The sequence below is a fragment of the Muscardinus avellanarius genome (genome assembly GCF_963383645.1).
Source record: "Muscardinus avellanarius genome assembly, chromosome: 8".
Lineage (NCBI taxonomy): Eukaryota > Metazoa > Chordata > Mammalia > Rodentia > Gliridae > Muscardinus > Muscardinus avellanarius.
In genome coordinates this window covers 51,133,533-51,155,660 of record NC_137794.1, presented here as the reverse complement: position 1 = coordinate 51,155,660, position 22,128 = coordinate 51,133,533, and the positions used below count along the sequence as shown (strand labels likewise).

The 22,128-nt window shown below is 39.3% G+C and overlaps 1 pseudogene across 1 annotated transcript in view; it reads left to right on the top strand.

Moving 5' to 3' along the window:
- The first annotated feature begins 6,285 nt into the window (after positions 1 to 6,285).
- The window catches only part of LOC308266046 (mitogen-activated protein kinase 6-like), a 41,084-nt pseudogene continuing 25,241 nt past the window's right edge, over positions 6,286 to 22,128 (top strand). Inside the window, exon 1 of the transcript in view lies at positions 6,286 to 6,353. The product of the transcript in view is annotated as a mitogen-activated protein kinase 6-like (transcript). The remainder of the gene's footprint in view (positions 6,354 to 22,128) is intronic.

Genomic DNA, 22,128 nt, shown 5'->3' with positions numbered 1-22,128 from the left:
AGAGCCCCAGCCCCAGCCTTCCTGCCTTGAGCTTCATTAGCAGATGTCTTGGCCAGAGGCTTCTGTGGCTGTGCTCCAAATGTGACCCTGAACTGTTTATGTAAAACTAATAAGAAGAGTCTTACCTTTCATGTAATGTCCTAAGGGTGTCATAGATAAAGGCCAGAATTGTGCAGACAGTTAGTTTCTTACAGCTACCATGTCAAATCTTGAGACTCGGGATTTCTTTTTCCTTTCTTTCTAAGTGCATTGTAATTATACATCATAGTAAGGTTCAAAGTAATCACACATGCGCACAGCACGGCACTTGGTGTACTTTCTTCTCTAACTCATCCCGCTTCCTGCTCTTCTTTCCTTCTCCACACATGTTAGTGTGATTGATAGTGATACCTTCAAATATGAACATAGCATTATTTGAACTGTTTACTTCATCAAGCCTCCTTCCTCCCCTCCTCACCACCTCCGGATCCATTCCACTAGGCTACTGGACTCTCTCCTCCTTTTTCGAAGGTCCCTTCTGTTTCCTATTTTCTCTCTAGTTTCTGCATATGGGAGAAAACATATAACCCTTGACTTTTTGTGACTGGCTGATCTTGCTTAGCAAAACATTCTCTAGTTCTTTCCATTCTCTTGAAAATGACGTAGTTCTCTTCCTCTTTATGGCTGAGTAGGCACCGGCTCCCTAAAGCAAGTGCTGCACTTTCTCACGATCCCTGAAACTGCCTTCTATATTTCCTTAGGTGGTCTGGAAGATTAAGATTTTAATGGAAAATTTTTCTTAAATGTTTAAACACATTAGAGTCAGGAGAGTATCAGCTTTAGAATCATCTGGCACACACTTAACTTTCCACTGAAATGTCAATGACTGTACACATTAAAGACCAAATAAGGTAGCACATACCACCACCAAGACACACTCAGCCAAGTTATTCCTGTATCTTGATGACTTTTCACTAACTGCAAAGAAAAGGAAATCACATTGTGAATTATTAGCCTTCGTGGGACAGAGAGCAAAGAAACAGCAGTGAAGGAAGGGATTGGTGCCACCTGGATTGCTTTCTCGTGCCAAACACAGGGTGACCCAAAACAACATACACTTTTTTTTTTATATACCTAATTCAGGAGGATAGAAGCCTAAAATTATGATGCTGTCAAGGCCACCTTCAGAATTTTTCAGGAAGAAGCTGACTGTTTGGAGTGGACATAGCAGGTGGAAAATAACCAAAACACAGACTCAGTCATTCAAGAATGTGTATTGTAATTATGACCAAGATGGACTCTTTATTTGTTGACACTCCGTGTAAACTTCATTCAACTTATGATGTTTTAAGAGAGAAAGAAGAAGAAAGAAAGATAAAGAGGGGGAAGAAGAGGAGGAGGGAGAGGAGGAGGAGAGGAAACAAACAAGAGGAGAGGAGAGAGATTAGTATAAGCTGGAAAGCTGGTCAGGCAGTCCATTTACCAAGGAGCTCAGCTGCCTGTGTCAGCATCTCAGGTCAGAATCAGTGGTGAGTCTGGTCCAACTCTTCAGGCCTGACGTTAATCAATGCTCAACCAGAATGAAAAATGAGGACTTGCCCCACAGCCACCAGCATTGCTGGCCAGGTCAGCGTTCAGTCTCATTATCAGTGGTCCGCATGGCCGTGTGGTGAGGCTTCTTGGCAGAAGCAGCTCTGGGTTTTTCATCTCAGGTGCTGACAATTATAGTTCTCAGGTTGCTAGGGACTTGATTTGGTTGCTAAGGTGCCCCTGCTCACGTGTCACACCTGTGGATTGCCTATCATGCTTGAGGGTTGCCTCTGATAAGTTGTGTGTGTTGTACCACATCTGTGTTTGCTGTGAGAGTTACACTTGTGAGCTACATATCATGCTGGAGTCTGGTGAGCCACATCCCAGTGCGTTTTGGGAGTTAAGCCTCTCTATGGTTTTAATGAAGCCCTTTTTAAAAATATGTGCTCCATACACCGAATTTGTGTCTTCTCAGCTCTAGAAAATGAATGCAGACACACCAGGCTCATGGCAGAGGAAAATTGTGTGTGCGTGTCAGTGTTCAGTGACATTTAAAATTTCTGCTCCAGACTAGTTTCCATAATTTCTTCTCACATTCTCCTGGCCAAATCCGGTGATCCAGATTGGAATCTGGAGGAGCCTCAAATGCAGGAGTCTGCTGGATGCTGGGGTCACAGGGAGCATGGGGTCTGGATAGAGAAGCCGCAGTTCTCAGGACTAGTAGACAAGAGAAAAAGGCCTGCAATAAAAACAGTCGCCCATTTGATGTGAAGGTGAATCGACTATTATCAAAAGCTGTGTTCATCCCAAGTCAGTTCAATTCCTGGTTAGAGCTAGTGATAGCCCCTACCTTACATGCCAGACAGAGGAAAGCTAAGTGTCCTCTCTCTCTCTCTCTCTCTCTCTCTCTCTCTCTCTCTCTCTCTCTCTCTCTCTCTCTCTCCTTCTCTCTCTCTCTCTCTCCTTCTCTCTCTCTCTCTCCTTCTCTCTCTCTCTCCTCTCTCTCTCTCTCTCTCTCTCTCTTCTCTCTCCTTCTCTCTCTCTCTTCTCTCGTTCTCTCAGAAATGGAAGATAACACTGACAGAATTCAGTCTCTACTGTGTTTTCAAATACAGTGTCAAGAAGAGAGAATGAAGCAGAAAAATATGATCACAACCAAGAGCTAGTGTGAGGTAGAGAGATTTCCTTTTTGTCTTCCAGTCTTTCAGGAATAAGATTTTAGGGATCTGTGGTAGTTTAGTGTTCCTACAGGCGACTGAGTTTGTGACTCATTAGAAGCCAAGGGTTATATTCAATATATATCAGGAAGGACAAGAGAAATAATATAAACATACAATTTGAAAGGACAATTATAGGTCTAATCATGTGCTTTGGAATAATAAGAATTAAAAGAAAATTAAAGAAAACTGTAGCATTTTTAATAACCATCAAATTATACCAGCAGGTATCGCCTAATTGTTAGGAACTTGGGGATGAGCATGACAGACCCAGTTTATGCCCCATAGGTGTTTAGTATGAGACAGGCAGAACCATTAACTAAGGAATGAAAATAAAGATGAAGGTTGTTAAAGGTGAAAAAGACAACAGAGACAGAGACCCCTGTGACCAGAAACCCTGTTCTGGCTCCTGTGCTTTGGCAGGTAGAACTGCAGATCTGGTGAGTACTGCTCTCTGGGGCGAGTGGGCGTTTTGGTCCTTTGCTACCAGGACTGTGGTCCCTGCCACGCCCTGTGGAAGTGCTTTCACTTGTGAAGACTGGCTCCCCAGGGACACTTTTCCCTCAAACCTCTCGTAGTTTCAGCTGGAGAATCTTACTTCAGATGCCTGGTGGGGACCAATCCCTGTGTCTGTGCTCCCCAAAGCAACACTTCTCCTGAGGCTGCGTTGGCCAGGAGTTTCATTTTCTCTTGTTTTCAGCTGAAGAGGGGGGGTGGGTGTTTCTGTTAACATATCTCATTTTCTTTTCTGCCTCTGCTCTTTCTGGAAGACTTCATGATGTCTAACAGTTTATTCTGCTTATTGTGTTAACATCTTTATTCCTCTAAACTTAGCAATAATGATAATAATAACAACCCTGTTCTAACGACTTTATAAATATTAATTCATTTTCTCCTCAGAACACCCGATTTGGTGTTCCTGTATTATTAATTTATTATGAAATAATATTGTTTACTTACTATGGTATTCTCTTTATTGATCTATTCTGCCTGTCAAGGGCTCATGTTCTCTTTAATATCCCCATAACCCATTCTAAGATCTCAATCTTAGCCTTTCTCGTGAGGAAGTTTCTTTCTTCCTCCAGTTTAATCAGTCTGTCTGTCCTGATTTATTTTCATGCTTCCACTGCTCCTATTCTGAGAATGAGACTAAACTAATTTTTCTTACAAAACAACTCTCAATTTCTCTTTGATTCCCAAGCAACCTTGATTGTTAGAGGCAGCGTGTTCAAAGCACAGGCCTTGCAAATCACCTTCTTCTTCCCTGGCGTGACAGTATTTCACTAAATCCCAGAAGGTAGCATGTGTCTCCGTTAAAGACCCAATTCCTTCCTTTTAACTTACTAATGAAATAGATCACTCTTCAGAAATTGGATAAATCTAGCCCAAAAGGGACTCACATTAAAAATTTTAAATGGAAAACCCACACCCTATTCCAAACTCAGCACGCAGTTGCTCCTCACCCCAGTGGCAGACGAACTGTGGGTGAGAGGGCCAGGGCAGCGGTGTTAGGTGAGGGGCTGTCCCCACACAGGCAGCCTGGAGGGGGAAGGTGCCTCCCCACGTAACACAGGAAAACAGTAACAGCAGTGCTAGTTACACAAAGGATAATAGAAACACAGGAAACATTCAGTAGAAATAAGGCAAAAGAAGTAGACAGTCAGCAGGATAAAGCCAGAATATAAAAAATAGCTGAAAAACAAGCCCTACTTGAGCAAATAATTGAAAATTAAAATAAAAAGAGATACTGATCTAGAGTAGTTAAAAAAAATACAAAAAATTTATAGAATCTGTTTCAGCCCAGACCCTTATGTGCTTTAATGCAAAAACTTTAGTGCTGGAAATAGTTTTAGCAAAACTAAGTGATAATATTGTGCAAAAATATTTAAGGACAAAGATATTTTTATAATATAATTTATACTAGCTGAAATAGGATAATAATCTCCATATTGAACTGTGTGTTACTGATGAATTAATAGGAATGATGGAATATTATGTAGCTATTAAAATTAATCTTGAATCAAAGTTACCTTAGAAAATGCTGTTGATTAAAATTTAAATCAAAATCATGATACACAGATATATATGTACATATATATAAATATGAAGTGATGCAAATTTAATTGAATACCAATTTATATGCCCAGTAAGATGCAGTTGGAAGAAACATAAAAATCATAAACCCTGGTTGGTTGATTTTTCTTTTTCTTTTTACACTTTTATATATATTCTACAATAGGCATGTATTATTCTTTTATAACTAGAAAACTATACGCATTCAAAATATGTCATAAATTTTATCACAGATTAGCCCACAATTATCAATCAAACTCCATAAAGGAGGAACCACAAGAAGTAGGCGGTTGGGGAGCAGTAACCAGGAGAGGTACAGTGTGGAGCCACAGTGAACAGAGAAGTGATTCAGCATCACGTGCTACCACCATTTGGCTGTTAGCATCACTGTAATCTGGTGAATGTTCAACTGATCCTTACTGCATTCCACGCAAAGTCTTCAGAGCCTTACATGAATTAACTCATTAAATCCTCACATCAGCTCTGTGAGGGAGGTGCTATTTTGTAAGTTGATGGTTTATTTATTTCAGTTTATGGTTGACTAAACTATTGAAGCAGAGAGGCATTAATCATCCCCAATTCTGATAGTCAAGAAGTGCAGAGGGCTGGACCAGATTTAGAGCAGTTAGATCCTGGAGCTTAGGAATCCGCGTCTTAAATCCTGACACCCCACTGCCTCTGTGCCGGTGTTTGTACCCCAGTGTTAAGGTTCATGAGGGACATCTAATACAGTATTTTCTTGCATGGACTTTCAATACAACAACTTATTTATAATATTACCAATTGTGTGGCCACTGGGAGTTTGATAGGAGCCAATCCTACACTTCAATCCAAATTTTATGTTTGTACCGCACCATGCAGAATACCAGAAATACAGTAGAGTTTGTTGCTGTTATGGGAAAGAATTTTCTCCTAAGGAGGAGAGTTGCCCTAAGAGGCCAGCTTTGCTCTGTGCCTTGTGTAGCAAACATTGATGATGAAAGATAATCTGACTCACTGAGAACCACATTTTAATACAGGTGGGTTAAACAGTAATGGTGTAACCTAACTAGAAAACTAAATTGAATTATTTCAAATGGTATTATTTAATTAGATTGTGAACATTACGCAGAGAGAATGGAGCATAAGAGAAACAAATTCTAGGGGAGGGAGAGGACCAGGAGCTGGGAGGACGCTCACCGAGCGCTGTGTGCACGCATGTCTCTAGCGCTCTGAACCTCACCATGCTGTATGATACAATGCACCGATTTTTTTAAAAAAGTAACTGAAAATTGAAGGAGCACATGGGAAGTAATTGAGATACAAAAGGGACTTTAGCTAATGGAGGAAAAATCCGGGTGGAGCAATGGAGGGGATCTAAGGGATGGTGGTGGTGGTGAGGAGGGAGAATGAATAAGGAAACACTTCCCTTGATGTTGAATACATATGCAAAATTGTCAACACCAACCTCAGTATCATGGATGGGGAAGGGAAGAGAGTGGGGAGGATGCCCGGGGGACGCTCACCAAGTGCCGTGTGCACGTGTGTCCCTATTGCTCTGAACCACATTATGATGTGAGACTACAATGTGCCAATAAAAGTGTGTTAAAAAAACAAAATTGAAGCAGCACAAATTCCTATCAACTTCACCATTTAAAAAGTCATTAAATTTTATAAGTAATTTCTGTAGATTAAAGTATCACAATAAATCTTTCACTATCCTGGACTTTCATTTGCTTTTTACTAGTTGTACCTAAATATGCCATTCAAATGCAGTCTAAAACCAAAGGAAGATCTTTCCTTGAATTGTGTTATGGTTGGAACTAGTTTTAAGAAACCCTGAAAACACTGTCAATTCAAAATGAGTTGAGAATGATTTAAAGAATGAAATAAATGACAGCCTATTTTACTCCTTAATTAAAACAAATTAGTTACAACTTGCTGATAGAAATAGTGCTACACAATGCAGACAAATGTAATCGATTTAAATAGGTCATTGATTGCAAAAGAAATTCAGATCATAAGAATTTTCATTAGAGAACGCTAGGTCCTTAAAATCGCAATTGACAGCCTCTTACTCTTTCTATAGTACTTCATATTTTTTTCAAAATATTATGGCGTACTGAAAATTATAGGGTTGATAGTGCTTTGACCGCAATTTGTGGACCAACATGCATCCCCCTTTGTGCTACATGAGCCCGCCCCCCAGCTTTTTTCTATGGTGTCAATTCTCAGACAAAGGAAAAAAATAATTTTCATGATAGACTGAATGATTTTCTTTTTCTTAATCTGGAAAAGTACCCTGTTATAAATGAACATATTCATTAGGTACACTCGCAAACATATCAATGTCAATCTCTAAGCCAAACAAGAGAAGGAGTTGGGGCAAGTGAATGGGGTAAGAACTGGGGAAAGGCTAATTGAGTGATGTGTGCATGTGTGCCTCTACTGTACTCTGTTAAGATGCATGCCTACAGTGCACCAATACAAAATTTTAAAACCATAAATGAACATGCTCATGAGAAAAGTTTAATTTTGAAGATGCCATCTTAGACTTGCAAGTGGAAATTAGGGAGCATGCAGCAGTGGCTGCAGTGCAGCCTGCCCAGGGAATGGGGTGGTCCCGAGCTACACCCACTCATACACCCTCACACACACACACATGCTCACACACACTCACACACTCACACACACCCACTCACACACCACATCCCACCCAACGCCTCCTTCTCTTACCACACCCCATCTGAAAACAGATCCAAACTCTAGGAAGATATATCAAGGTTAATTTCAGGAGATACATTCTATATTATGTGAGCAAGAAAAGCCTGTCTGCAAAGGTGATATTTAAGCTGAAAATTTGAAGGATGGGTTCAAATATGCCATAAATATTTTAGAAGAACATTCTAGGCAGAAAATGCATCCTGGGGAAAGCCATGAGGCAGGAGAGAACATGTGCTGGGTGAGGTAAGATCTGCCAGAGTGGTGTGTGTGTGTGTGTGTGTGTGTGTGTGTGTGTGTGTGTGTGTGTTAGTGAAAAGGAATGGGAGGCAGAGAGTGGATATGAAACACATTTTCTTCTCAGATTATCCTACTCACCAATAGTACTGGAGAGATAAAATTTCTTAACTAGATCCCTGACACAACCTCAGTCAAGCAGATTTCTTCTCTTGGAAACTTAGAAATGGGACAGTCAAGTAATTATGGGCAGTGGGGACCCCGTGGTTAGTAAATTGGCAAAAATCAATCTTATTAGAATCAAATTGATGCAAAACAAACGAAAAAAAGATAAAATATCTTTCCTATCCAATTATCTTTTCCCCAAAATTAATGCTATCCAAAATTGGATGCAACATCTTTAAAATTTTTACTGTTCCAGGAGAACTTGGCCAAATTTTGTTTTCCAGATTTAAATCTGCTTAATACCCACAGTATATTTATTTTCCCCCTATTTCTTGGGAAAAAATTGTGACTCTTCTTATTATTGTCAAATAATTTCCACATAGATTTCAGTTCATCTTTTTTTTTTTCTTTTTTTTAAGAAGTAAAATTTTAGCTGGGCGTGGTGGCGTACGCTTGTAATCCCTGCGCTTGGGAGGTGGAGACAGGAGGATCGCGCTGGTCCAGCCTCGCTGGCTTAAGAGACCCTGTTTCCAAATAAAAAAATATATAAAATAGGCCTGGGAGTGTAGCCCGGAGGCAGAAGGTCTTCCAGGAACCCCAGTATCACCATCAAAAAAAAAAGTAAAATTTTATATTATTGTGTGAATAAACATTAAAACCTTGAAATTCTTAAATGTTCTATTTGAGAAAGCACTATTAAAAGTATTTTCAGCTGTGTGTGGTGGCACAGGCTTATAATCCCAGTACTTGGGAGGCTGATACAGGAGGATGGCAGGTTTGGGCCAACCTCAGATACTTAGGTCCTCTGCAACTTACTGATATCCTGTTTCAAAATAACGAATACAAATAGGAACGGGGTGTAATTCAGAGGTACATTGCTCAACCCCCAGTTCCACAAAAAATAAATAAAAAGTATTTTCAAGTTTGTTTTTTAATGATGCCTGAGTGGAATAGTATCTTTGCTGACAATCACATTTATTTTATTTTATTTTATTTTTATTGGTGCACTGTATTCATACATCATAGTGGGATACAAACTTTTGTAGACATATATGCACACATCACCCAGTCAGCCCCCACCGATCCCCACCCCATTCCCTCCCCATCCCTCCTTCCCATGCTTGGCTTAGTGGTTGACATCAAGTATTATAGCATTTATCCAAAATTAAAAATGATAATCTCACATAACAGTTTTATTTGTCTGATACCAAGCATTTGATGACTTAAAGATAACATTTCAATATTTCTTTTTGCATTCTTTCTTACCAGAGAATATTTTTTTTCTATTTTTTTAGGTGAAACTATCATATATATTTATATATTTATTTTTCAGAAAAAAAAATCTATCCTAATATGGAATATGGATTCTAGATACCCAAAACAATCTTGAAAAAGAACAAAGCTAGAAGATATATATTTTCTGATTTCAAACCATATAAAGCTACATAATTGAAACAGTAAAGTACTGTTCTAAAGGCAGATATATAAACCATTGGAGTTAAATACAAGCCTAGAGCTAAATTCTTCCCTATATTGTCAAGTTATTTTTGACAAGGTTTCCACAAACATTTGGTGGTGGAAATAATAATCTTTTAACTAAATATTGTTGAAAAATAATAATTACATGGAAAGGAATAAAATTGGACCCTTACCTAATCCCATATACAAGTATTAACTCAAAATAGATAACAGACCTAAATATAAATCTTAAGACTATAAACTTTTAGAAGAAAATCTGGGTCATAAAACCTCACAACATTGAAATTGGCAGTGATTTCTTGGATATGATTTCAATGGCACAGGCAACAGAAGAGTATACAAACTCCCTAAAAAATAAAAAAAAATTGTATATCCAAAGACAATGTAAACAGAGTTAAAAGTTACTAATAGAATGGGATAAAATATTTCCAAATGCTATATCTGAAGGTATATTAATATTCCAACTAGAAATCCTAAAAATTAACAACAATAAAGGCAAACAACACAATTTAGAGATAGGTAAAAGACTAACATAAATAATGAATCTCCACAGATAACCAATCTTAGTTGTCTGTTGGATGGAAAATCTTGTTTCTCTGGTTCTGGTGTGTGTTACCTATTTCTTCTTTGTAGTTAATCTCTTTGAGTATTTTCTCTAGTGCTGGTTTTGAAGACATAAATTCCTTCAGTTTCTGTTTGTCATGGAAGCTTCTTATTTCTCCATCTAATTTGATAGAAAGTTTTGCTGGGTAGGAAATCTTTGGCTGGAAGTTGTTTTCTTTCAGAGTTTGGAATATGTTACTCCAAGCCCTTCTGGCTCTCATGACTTGGTTTGGGAAGTCTGGAGTGATTCTAATTGGTTTGCCTCTGAATGTCACTTGGCCCTTTGCTTTTGTTGCCTTTAAGATTCTCTGCTTGGCTTCCACATTGGTCATTTTGAAAATTATGTGGCATGGGGATCCTCTTCTCTGATCCTGTCTAAAGGGAGTTCTATAAGTTTCCTGGACCTGTGTATCAACCTCTTGCTCTATGTTTGGAAAATTTTCTGCTATTAATTCCTTGAAGAGATTGTTGATCCCTTTGGTTTCACTTTCTTTTCCCTCCTCTATTCCAATTATTCTTAGGTTAGCTCTCTTAAAATGGGCCCATATTTCTTCAATGTCAGATTCCTGCTGTCGGATATTTTTTCCTAGATTAGAAACTATGCGTTCATTTTTGGAATTATCATCTTCTTAGAGCAAGATTCTGTTCTCCATGTGGTCTAATCGGTTGTTTGTGCTTTGAATTGAGGCCTTTACTTCATTAATTGCATCCTTTATGTCTTTTTGGCTCTCTCTGAGTTCTTTTTGAAGCACCTCTATTATTTCTACAGTTATTTTCCTGATTTGATCTTCTAGAAATCTCTGATTTTCTGTTTTATCGGGTTCTGATGTTGTGGGGTTGTGGGCATTCATTGCTCCAGTATTATTCCTCTTTCCCATGATTTTGGGAGTTTGTGCCTTCTCTGGGCTCTTCCCTGGGTCACTACGGCTTCACTTAAGGTGCTCTGGATCTCGAGTCTGTAGTATCTCAGACCCCACTACTCCTTTACTGGGTTGTATCACAGAGTCTCCGACCCAGGGAGTCGATAGAGGCTGCTTTAAGCTATGGGGGGGGGGTCCCAGGTTGCATGTTCTCCTATGGTGTGATATCTCTGCCACCGCCACTCCCCCACTGGGTCAAGTCCCAGGGAGTACAGTACTGGGATTTCTCCTCTGTGGCCCGCAATTTGACTCACTGTTCTTGAGTTCACAGATGTAGCTGTACTGGACTCGGTGTATTCTCTGCTGCTGCCGCCGGTGGCAATATGGCGCCGCTCCTAGGCCCTTGGCCGTGAGGCTGGCTTATTTCTTCTTGGTTTTGAGTTCCACTCTGAGTCCCTGCAGCGTGTGCTGAGCTCAGCCACTGGGAGCTTTAGATGTTCCCTGCGCTGAAAAATCCCGCCAGGCTGTTCCGCAGCGTCTCACCTCGGCTTGCTGTAGCTGTCCGGTGAACTCGCTGCTGCTGCTGGCAGTATGGCGCTGCTGCCGCGTCCTTGGGCGTGAGGCTGGTGTATCTCCTCTGTGGCTCTGAGCTCTGTTCTCAATCTGCTTTCTCTCTGGAGCCTGGTGATTTTTTTGTTTCTCTGGTGATGGTGTTTTCTGGCTATGAAAGGCACTGATTTTGTGGTAATGGAGATTGGTTGTTAGCGGGGCTCTTAAGCCCCGCTTTTCTCGGTCGCCATCTTCCTGGAAGTCTGACAATCACATTTCTAAAGAAAATTTTTAAGCTATGGGGAAAAAAATACATTGTGAAAAGAGCCTCAATTTTTGGGTCCTGTTGTGTAGGACATATAAAAATTAAATTTTATAATTGAACAATTTAATTCAATATAATAGTTGCATACTATTTAATGTTATTTTGTTTAGAGAATAAAGAGACAAGTAAATAGCCCATTGATTGTTTTGAGAAATGATTGAATTTTTAAAATATCTTCTTCATTGTGTATTTTTTTAAAAAAAGAAGACAGATATTAAATCTGGTTTAAAATGTGGTCCTGTTTTGCAAGCATACTGTAATATATCTATGATGCCACCCTTTGTATATATTTTTTTATCTACCAGTAATCTCTTAAGGAAAAATAATATAAATTTGGGGAAAAACGCAAGTGAATGCACTTGTCCATTGCAATAGTCTTTATAATGATGAGCAATTCCTGCTGAACTTGAGGCGCTGTGCCAAGAACATAGCAAGCGCAAGTGCATAGTAGAAGGGAGGCACTGTGGTGTCGATAAGGAAACTAAGGAGTAGAGAAGTTGCATTCATCACAGTTCTCCAGGGAAACAGAACCAATAGAATGGTGTATGTGCATGTGTGTATCAGTGTCTAGGGGATTGGTTCCAGGACCTTCTTAAAATACCAGCATTTGTGGATGCTCAAGTCTTTTATATAAAATCATGTGGTAGTTGCATATAACCTACACACACTCCCATATACTTTAATCATTTCAAGATTACCTATAATACTCAATAGAGTGTAAATGCTATGTGAATAGTTGTTATACTGTACTGTTTAGAGAATAATGACAAGCAAAAATATTGGTGCATGTTCAGTACACGTATAACTTTTTTTCTGAATAATTTTGACCCATGTTTGGTGAATCCACAAATGTAGAACCTATGGGTATGGAGGGCCGACTACAAACATACGTTCTCTTTATTTATTTATTTAATTTATTTATTGGTCCTGGGGACTGAACCCAATGGCATCCTACCTCTGACTTGCATTTCCAGCCCTATTTTTATTTTTTATTTTGAAATATGGTCTCCTTAAACTGCTGAGGCTTACCTTGAACCTGTGATCCTCCTGTAATCCTCCTAAGTACTGGGATTACAGCTGTGCGCTACCACGATCAGCCTTGCCATATTTGTTTTAGGAATTGGCTCACATGATTGTGAGTTTGACAAATTCAAGATCTGCAGGGTAGGCCAGCAGGTGAGCAGCCTGGGGAAGGGTCTCAGTTCAAGTCTGAAGACAGTTTGCTGACAGAATTCTCTCTCTGTGTGTATATTTATATCCCAATCTCTGCTTCTTTCAAGAAGAGTAATCATATTAAATTAAGACTTACCCAATGACCTACTTAACATGAACTATTTATTTTTATTTTTTATTTTTTGCAATACTAGGGATAAAACCCAGGGACATTCCATCTCTGAGCTATACTCCCAGCCCTATTTTTTATTCTTTATTTTGAAACAGGGTCTCACTAAGTTGCTGAGGCTGGCTGAGAACCTGTGATCCTCCTGTCTCATCCTCCCAAGTACTGGAATTACAAGCACATGCCACCTCACATGGATCCAACCTTAACTATTTAAATACCTTATCTCCAGATTCAGTCACTTCTGAGAAAGTGAATATTAAGACTTCAATATACAAAGTGTGTCTCTGTGTGTGTTTGTATGTATATGATGATGCAGCTCACAGCAAAAATTTAGTCATTTATTCAACAAATGTGGTGATAAAGAAGTGGTTTAAGGAACAGGCATCTTCAGCAGCCCCATATGTGTGTACTCATACACTACTGCCTGGATTGTCCATGGACGAAATTGCTGTGGAAGGATAGGTACATTCCAAGGAGTCCAAATTAAATCCTGGTTGACACAGCCATTCCTATTTATGATTTACCAGATAAAGTTTATTCAAAATATCAATATTTTATGTATTCATAGGGACACAAAATTTCTCAAGAGGATATATGCAATATATTAAAAATGGTTACCTCAGCCAGGCATGGTGGCACACCCCTGTAATCCTAGTACTTGGGAGACTGAGACAGGAAGATCGCAGGTTTAAAAATAGCCTCAGCAAGGTAACAAGTCTCAGAGTAACTGAGAAAGATCCTATTTAGAAAAAAAAGAAAAAAAAGAGGAGGGCTGAGGTGTAGCTTGGAGGTAGAGTGTCCCTGGGTTTAATGTAACACACACACAATGTTTATCTCTGGGAACTGTTTTTGTGAGTTCCTTTAACTTTTCTTTTTGCTATCTGTATATTTTAACATACAGATATATACATGTATCATTATTATATATGCATACATAATAAAAACTAAAAATTTAATAACATTTTAAATTTTAAACTAAAATATTTTGCAAACAAGTTTCTAGCAGACAATCATTCAACAAAATATTTATTATGAGGATGGTATGATATTGTAACATTTGGAAAAGAACAAGAACAATAATCTCCTTCATCTCCACTCTGGCAGGAAAGACAGAGACATTTCACACAGGCCAAGTACCAACACCCAAGCCAAGAGACATAGGGCACAGCAGAAGGGAAACAGCTGGGAACTTATGGAAGGATTTTGGAAATGGTGATCTAATCAGATCTTTGAATATTTCAACAGATGCAGAAGTGAGGTGAAAACTAGACTGGGGAGTAGAACAGGGGAAGCTTGAAAGGGTGTTTCCTGGTCCCCATCTAGTGCTCATTCCAGGGGACTTAGTACAGAGTACTTGGGAGAGGGGGAAAAGAAGGCAGAGAGAGGTGCTTGTGCGAAGAGGGATTATGGAGAGGCAGCACCGCCACCTCAAAGTACGCAGCTTTGGTGTCCAGGTGTCCGCAGACAGTCTTGTGACTCAACTCTCCAAAGATAGACAGAGGGATGGGCGGCAACCTGTGTCCACCTGAGTATACCTCTGCCATTTAAATGGGCCACTCACAGAAGCACCAGCTGGCACCAATAGCCTCAGAGGATTCATTTTACTCTCACCTCTAAATGACTCACTGCACACAGGCACTTTGAGGAAAAAAGAATACTGATTCAACTATTTCTTTGAACCAGCCTTGCAAGTAAGCTTCAGTCCATTTTTCTTGATGTTATTACCTAAGACTCCCCAAACTTTGTATTCCTAAAGCCTTATTTGACCATCCCATTAAAATTAAAGATAAAATTAATAAAATTAAAGGTCTCCTTTCTTTTCTCCTTGCCTGACACATAGTTTTAATACCATAAGTCAGATGCTAGTCTGTGACTGACTCCTTCCCAGGACAACACTGTCAACCGGAAAGGGTGCACAGTTGCAAGTTCTTTTCTCCTGCAGAGAAAGAGGAGAGAAGAGAGAGGGGAGAGAGAAAAGGGAGAGGAAAAGGGAGAAGGAGAGGGAGAGGGTGCAGAGGGAAGGAGAAAGAGAGGAGAGCCCATCCTCAGAGAAGTCATTTGACATCTAGTAAAATGTCCTGTGGGAGCTAGGCTCACATTTAGACATCTCAGACATTTCTATTTTCATACTTGTGTTATTCTCCAGTGAAACTTGCAAAGCCAAGCCATAATTGCATGCAAAGTAGAGATGCAGACCAGTAAGTGAGAGCCTACACACTTAAGAAAAAAAAATACATTTAGACAGGGACTGAAAACTGCAGCGAAAGATCCTACGTTTTAACTATCCTCAGCTGTTTTATCAAGTAAGATAAGTATTTTGCTCTGGCCCACTGTATATCATAGATTCTCAAAATGTAGATGCCGATCACTGGAAATATTTGGAAAAAGGAATTTCACTATTTGAGTAACTGAAGTGATCAATGACACTTGGGGTTTGTGTTTGCAGAGACTGCAACATCTTGGCCTCCCAGACCTATGGCTAGGATTTCTCCAGCCAAGCCTGTGGAGCTCCTCTTCCAGCCTTCCTCTGCATAGCGCATCCTCATCAGAGCCAGCTCTTCCTGTGGAGGCAACTCTTCTAGTCTTAATGTCTACATAGTACTCACTGTTGACTCTGTTCACTGATGCAGTAGGCTCTGTGCAGAGTGTGCAACCAGTGGATCTAGGTAGAAAACAGTTGGCTCTAATATCTGAGGCTTTACTAATAAATCAAGTAAAATACATTTCTCAATTTCCAAAATGAGTTTTCTCAAAATATAGTATTTTTTTTTTCAGAACACGATACATCAGAATCTCCTGGGAAACACTTATGAAAGGAGATTGCTGGGTCTTACCAAACACTGCATCTCCAAAGGACGGAGGTCTGGAATGACATTTTAGAAAACGCCTTAGGCAGTTTTGTCAGACAAAATATAAAGTTACCCTCTTTCCTCTCTCATATTGCTTTCTGGTAAAATGGTTCTCCATCACAGTCGCCTTTGAAGGTGTGTGTGAGTGTGGAGGAATGTACGAGGGCTGGATCTCAGGGAAGAGGCAAGCAAGGTTATACGCCAAGTGCAGTGGTGCATGCCTGTAATACCATTACATGGGAGGCTGAGACGAGAGGAACGCAGGTTTGAGGCCTGCCTCAGCAGCGTGAGACTTAGAAAACTAGGGAGAACGTGTTTTAGAATGAAAAATTTCAAAAGGGCTGGGAGTGTAGCTCAGAGGTAGAATGCCTCTGAGTTCAACCCCCAGTACTGCCCCCCTCCACCATGAAAGACTTATTAGAAGGGACAAAATTCAAGGTCGCACCTTCATTATTTCTTCGTGTGATGGTTGATTTTGTGTGTCCACTAGGAGATTGTTTTAGAATGAGATTAATATTTAAATTGGCAGATTTCTAGCAAAGCAGATTGTCCTTTGCAATGATGGTAGGTCTAATCCTATCAGCTGAAACCCTGAATAAGATAAAAACAACTAGCATCCTTGAACAAGAGAGAATTTTCCATAAGATTGACTTTAGATGTCATCTGTTCTATTGGCTCTCCTGGTCTCTGCCTGTCAGCTATGTGGACTGCAGATTTTGGATTCACTAATGTCCGTAATCACATGATCCATCTCTCTCTCTCTCTCTCTCTCTCTCTCTCTCTCTCTCTCTCTCTCTCTCTCTCCTCTCTTCTTTTGTACACATACATATACTCTATTGCTTTTGTTTCTTTAGAGAAACCTAATGCATCTCAGATCTGAGGTTTCTATTTGGGACTTTAAACATGCAGATGTGGCTGTGAAAATTCTCTTAAGTGACTAATTTTAATATTAATACAGAATTATAGAATTATAGAATTATAGTTAACCCAATTTTGATGCTTCTGGTATCTGGACAGTAATTTATTAGGGCCTAAGGATGGAGAGAGTAGGAAGAACAATAAAATCCATCAAAATGACTCCTTATAAGCTAAAGAACTGAGTTAAATAAGCAATTTATTTGTTGTTTTTGAAAGTATTATATTTGTTCCAAGGTATAGTTAGAAAGAAATGATTGATTTTATGTAATGTGTATACTCTAGAGAATATCAGAATCATCTGCATACATACAATGAATTAATACTTATTTTAATAACTTTTGTATCCTATGTTAATATCAGGCATTGAAAAAATACTGACTGCATTTGTTTATTACATTGGTCATTTTTTGAACAAAGGAAAATGACTTCTAAGTTTGTTCCTGAGGACATGGTGTGGTATAAAGACTCAAAGTTTGTACACAGAGGTTTATGATAAATAAGCATATAAAACCACATAGGACAGTGCTGGGTGCATAAACAATATAAAAAATATAAAATAAAGTTTAAGTTCCTTCAGCTTTAATCTTCAGGCAAAAAATGAAATATTTCTATTCCAACATATGTCCCCAAAATGTATTTTGTGGAAATCAGAGAGTTGAGAAATACAATAAGGAGTTAATTGGAACTTCTGGGCTATACTTCTGGATACAGACGCAACAGCAGGCACCAGCGGTCTTTGCCAACATGTAGAAGAAAGCAAGACAGACATCCCTGAAGAACAGTCTGCACCACTTTGGGGCACACATAAGACCAAATATGCACTCAGTCTTGCAAAAAATATACACTTTAGAGACTGACTAGATACATAAGTAACTTTCTCTTTAATTGTTCATACCTGGTATTAAACAAATTCTTCATACAAAAATTATTTTCCACTGATTTTTGAATAAGAGCCAAAGTATAAAAACACGGAAGTAAACTTATAAAGACTAATTTATAGCAAGCATCTAAAAATATCTCCCAAATAAAATCAAATAAAGAACTATTTACCTGTGGTTTAAACCTAGACAGTTAAATTAGCTTCCCTTTAAGCCTTTGCTTGTACATCTGTAAAAGTAGGTTTAAGACATTGAAGAGACATTGTAACCCTTCAGTAAGAAAATGTAAAGAGCTTAGCACACAGTAAATGACCAACAAATAGGTGCTATCTATGTGATGTGGAGTAACTACTGTTAATCAGAAATAAGTTATCAAAATACCATTCCAAAAATTAGAATTGGGAGAAATGGGAGCTAAAGGTGGTCTTATTTTGATAACACTGTAGCTAATTTGTACTGCTGTGCTTGCTGTTGCCCTCTTCTCCTGCTGACACATAATATTTTAGACGTTGAAGTAGATTTTAAAAATGGAAAGCTGTGAATACCCAGCCATCTCTCTGAAGTTACTGTAATAATACCCATATTGGAGTGAGCAATGTTCTTTTATCTGAGAAAATTGCTTTAGTGCACATGTACATATTCTCAATAGCAAGCTAGCTGCACAGAAATTTTGCTCCATATATTTTATGGGAAAAGTTATGCTTGGAGGTAATAAAATTTTCTTCCTGAACATACAGTTTGTAACCGAAGTTCAGACCATGCCTAGAGTTAAACAATTGCTGTCAATCAAATCAGCAGAGATGAAGTGTGACTTTATTTATTTGTTTTAAATTTTATTGCCTTGGTAAATCAACAACATATAAGAAATAGGAAAAACATCTTAAAGTTTTAGGAATTATTATATAATCTTGTATGGCTTTGATGGGTTTAATTCAATTAATTGAGGCCATGAATTTATTACAGTAGTTAATATGTAAGAATAAGACAGGCCAGGTGTGGTGGCGCATGCTTGTAATCCTTGTGCTTGGGAGGTAGAGACAAGAGGATCGCACAGGTTCGATCGTGCTGGCTTATGAGACCCTGTTTCCAAATAAAAAATAGGTGTCTGGGTGTGTAGCCCGGGAATTGAAGTGTTTCCAGGAACTCCAGTACCACCAAAAAAAGGGACATAAGTTTCACATTCGTTGAGCTATAATATAGTAAAGGAAGGAAATAATGATAAAAATAATGTCTTTAGGAAAACCCAAATGAGATTTACTAACCTATATGAGGTATACAAAGCACTTTATACAAAGTATAAAGTGATATGGTGCTGAGAAATGGAGGAAGGCTTCATTGAAGAGGTATATTTATTTGACTTGGGCTTTGGAGGCTCAGTAAAGTTTGTATGCTACTTATCAAGCACTTCCTTTATAAAAAATGGCAAAGTCAACTTGTAGAAAAGGTAATATATGGCAGAGTAAGGGAACAAAATGTAGCCAATTTTGGCTAAAGCCTGGGGTACAGGGAATCATGTGTAGTACATCAAAATGGCAGGCTATGGCTGCATATGAAACATTGTTAACCTCAGGAATTGTAAGCAAGCAGATTACTGTATTAAGAAATGATCCTAGCCGGGCTTGGTGGCGCATGCTTGTAATCCCAAACATTTGGGAGGCTGAGACTGGAGGATCCGGGTTCCCAGACAGCCTCAGTTACTTAGTAAGCCACTCTGTAACTCAGTGAGACCCTGTTTCAATATAAAGAATAAAAAGTGGGGCTGCGGGTGTTGCTCAGAGGTAGAATGCCCCTGGGTTCATCCAGTGCCTGGGAGAGAGGGGGGGGAGAGGGAGGGAGAGAGGGAGAGAGGGAGAGAGGGAGAGGAGAGAGAGAGAGAGAGAGAGAGAGAGAGAGAGAGAGAGAGAGAGAGAGAGAAATGATCCTTGTGGAAAGATTGTTGGTGAATAGTGGGGAGGACACAAAAGAGATTGAGAACAATTGCTCTAGTCGATGGAACCTGGTAGCTCTGATCTACAAAGAAGCTGATTGCTTCTGAGCAGAAGACTGGTAGGATCAGGGAGTGAGGAGGCCACTGTGACCTCCTAGATAAAGGAGACCAAGGCCAACATCTGTCAATGATGCAAGTGGAATCTCTGAATCTAGTCTCTGTCCCTTCCCCAAACCACAGATATTAGTTTTTACCTTCGCCCCTGCTGTGTGCCCCTACCCACCAACTCATGGGGTGGGGACATGTATCACATGAAAAAAAAAATTGTGAGCTGGGCACACACTTGTAATCCCAGCACATGGGAGGCTGAGACAGGAGGATCATGGTTCACAGCCAGGCTCAGCTACTTAGTGAGGCCCTCTGCCACTTACTGAGACCCTGTTTCAAAATACAGGATAGAAAATAGGGCTGAGATTATAGCTCTGAGGTAGAATGCCCTTGGGTTTAGTCCCCATTACTGCAAAAATAAATAAATAAATAAATAAATAAATAAATAAATAAATAAATAAAACCACGCACACACACACAAAACTGTGAGACCACTCTCTTCCTCTTGAGATGGCCCTTGTTCTCCCTAGAGTATATATCCCCCACTTTCCTAAACCTCTGTCTTTGTCTCTGAAAAAAAGAAGTATATCTTGGAAAGACAGGGAGATGGAAATACATGAATATCAAAAATTCAGAATCGAAGCTGGGCGTAGTGGTGCACACTTGTAATCCAAGTACTTGGGAGGCTGAGACAGGAGGATCTGCAGATTTGTGGCCAGCCTCAGCTACTTAGTGAGACCTGTTTCAAAACAAAGAATAAAAAATGGGGCTAGGGTGTAGCTCAGAGGTATAATGCCCCTGGGTTCAGTCCCCAGCAACACACACACACACACACACACACACACACACACACACACACACTTCAAAACTGAAAAAGTAACAAACAAAAACTTAATTAGTGGACCTGAGAATGCCCCTCTTTATTTTTTATATAAAATCAAGACAATACCCTTCTCCTGACCAGGCAGACAACCAGAGATTTGCTCTTTGGGGGTGGTAAAATAGAATATATTTTTCAACTGGGGAACAACAGGTAGATTTGAGGATAAAACTCCTCTCATAAGAAAAGAAATATTCACTAAAAATTTACTTTGAATCAAGGACCCTCAGTGTTCTTTCTCTTTTCATATACTATAATGTTAGCCTATATCATACAAGCAGAAATCAGAGGTTCTTCCCTAGACTATCTGATCAGCCTAGAGAAAATATTTAAAGGAATGGATTCATCAGGTGTTTTCCTCCAAATCAAATCTGGACCTTTGGAATTTCTCTTGTCAAGTTGCTCATGGACAGTTTCATCTACTTATTCAAGGATTTCAAACAGCTCCTTGTAGGCCATTGTTTTTTTGTTTGTTTTGTTTGATACTGGGGACCAGAGACATTCTACCTTCTAGCAATACCCCTAGATACCCTTTTAAAAAATGGAAACAGATGCCAGGCGTGGTGTCGCACGCTTGTAATCCCCGCACTTGGGAGGCGGAGACAGGAGGATTGCACAGGTTCAAAGCCAGCTGCGCTGGCTTAAGAAACCCCGTCTTTCAAAGCCAGCCACGCTGGCTTAAGAAACCCTGTTTCAAAATAAAAATATAAAGTAGGTCTGGGAGTGTAGCCTGGAGGTAGAAGGGTTTCCAGGAACGCCAGGACCACCAAAAAAAAAAAAAAAAAAAAAAGGAAACAGAGTCTGGCTAAGTTGGTGAAGCTTTTGCTAAATTTCTGAGGGTTTTGCTAAGTTGCTGAGGCTGGCCTTGAACTTGTGGTCCTCCTGCCTCAGACTCCCAAGTATTGGGATTACAGACCTGCACCACCATGCTTTGTTAGCAGCCATTCTTAAATATCTTCTGATACTCCAGAATCACCATAAATGTGGATAAGCCTTCTGATGTTAAAGGTAGAAGCCAAAACAAAAATTAAAAGAAAAAGGTTATACAGGGAAAATGGACTTCAAGAAATTAATCATCAATATCTTCTGAATGACCAAAGAAGAGATTGCTACAACAACAACAAAAACAACAACAACAACGCTACTAGAACTTAAAAATACGATGGCAAAAAAAATCCTCCTAAGAATGGTTGGTGTTAAAATAAGAAAAGACTCTGAGAATACAAAGGATAAGAGAAACAGTCCAAGAAATTGAACATCTAAATGTTGGGGAATTCTAAAGAGAAAACACAGCTGGGTATGGTAGTACACCCTTGTAATCCTAGTAGTTGGGAGGCTGAGAATGGAGGATTACAGGTTCAAGGACAGCTTTCAAATAAGAAATAAAATAGATCTGAGGATGTAACTCAGAGGTAGAATGTCTCTGAGTTCAATTCCCAGTAACACACACACACACACACACACACACACACACACACACACATGCAAGAGAAATAGTTTTCAAATATA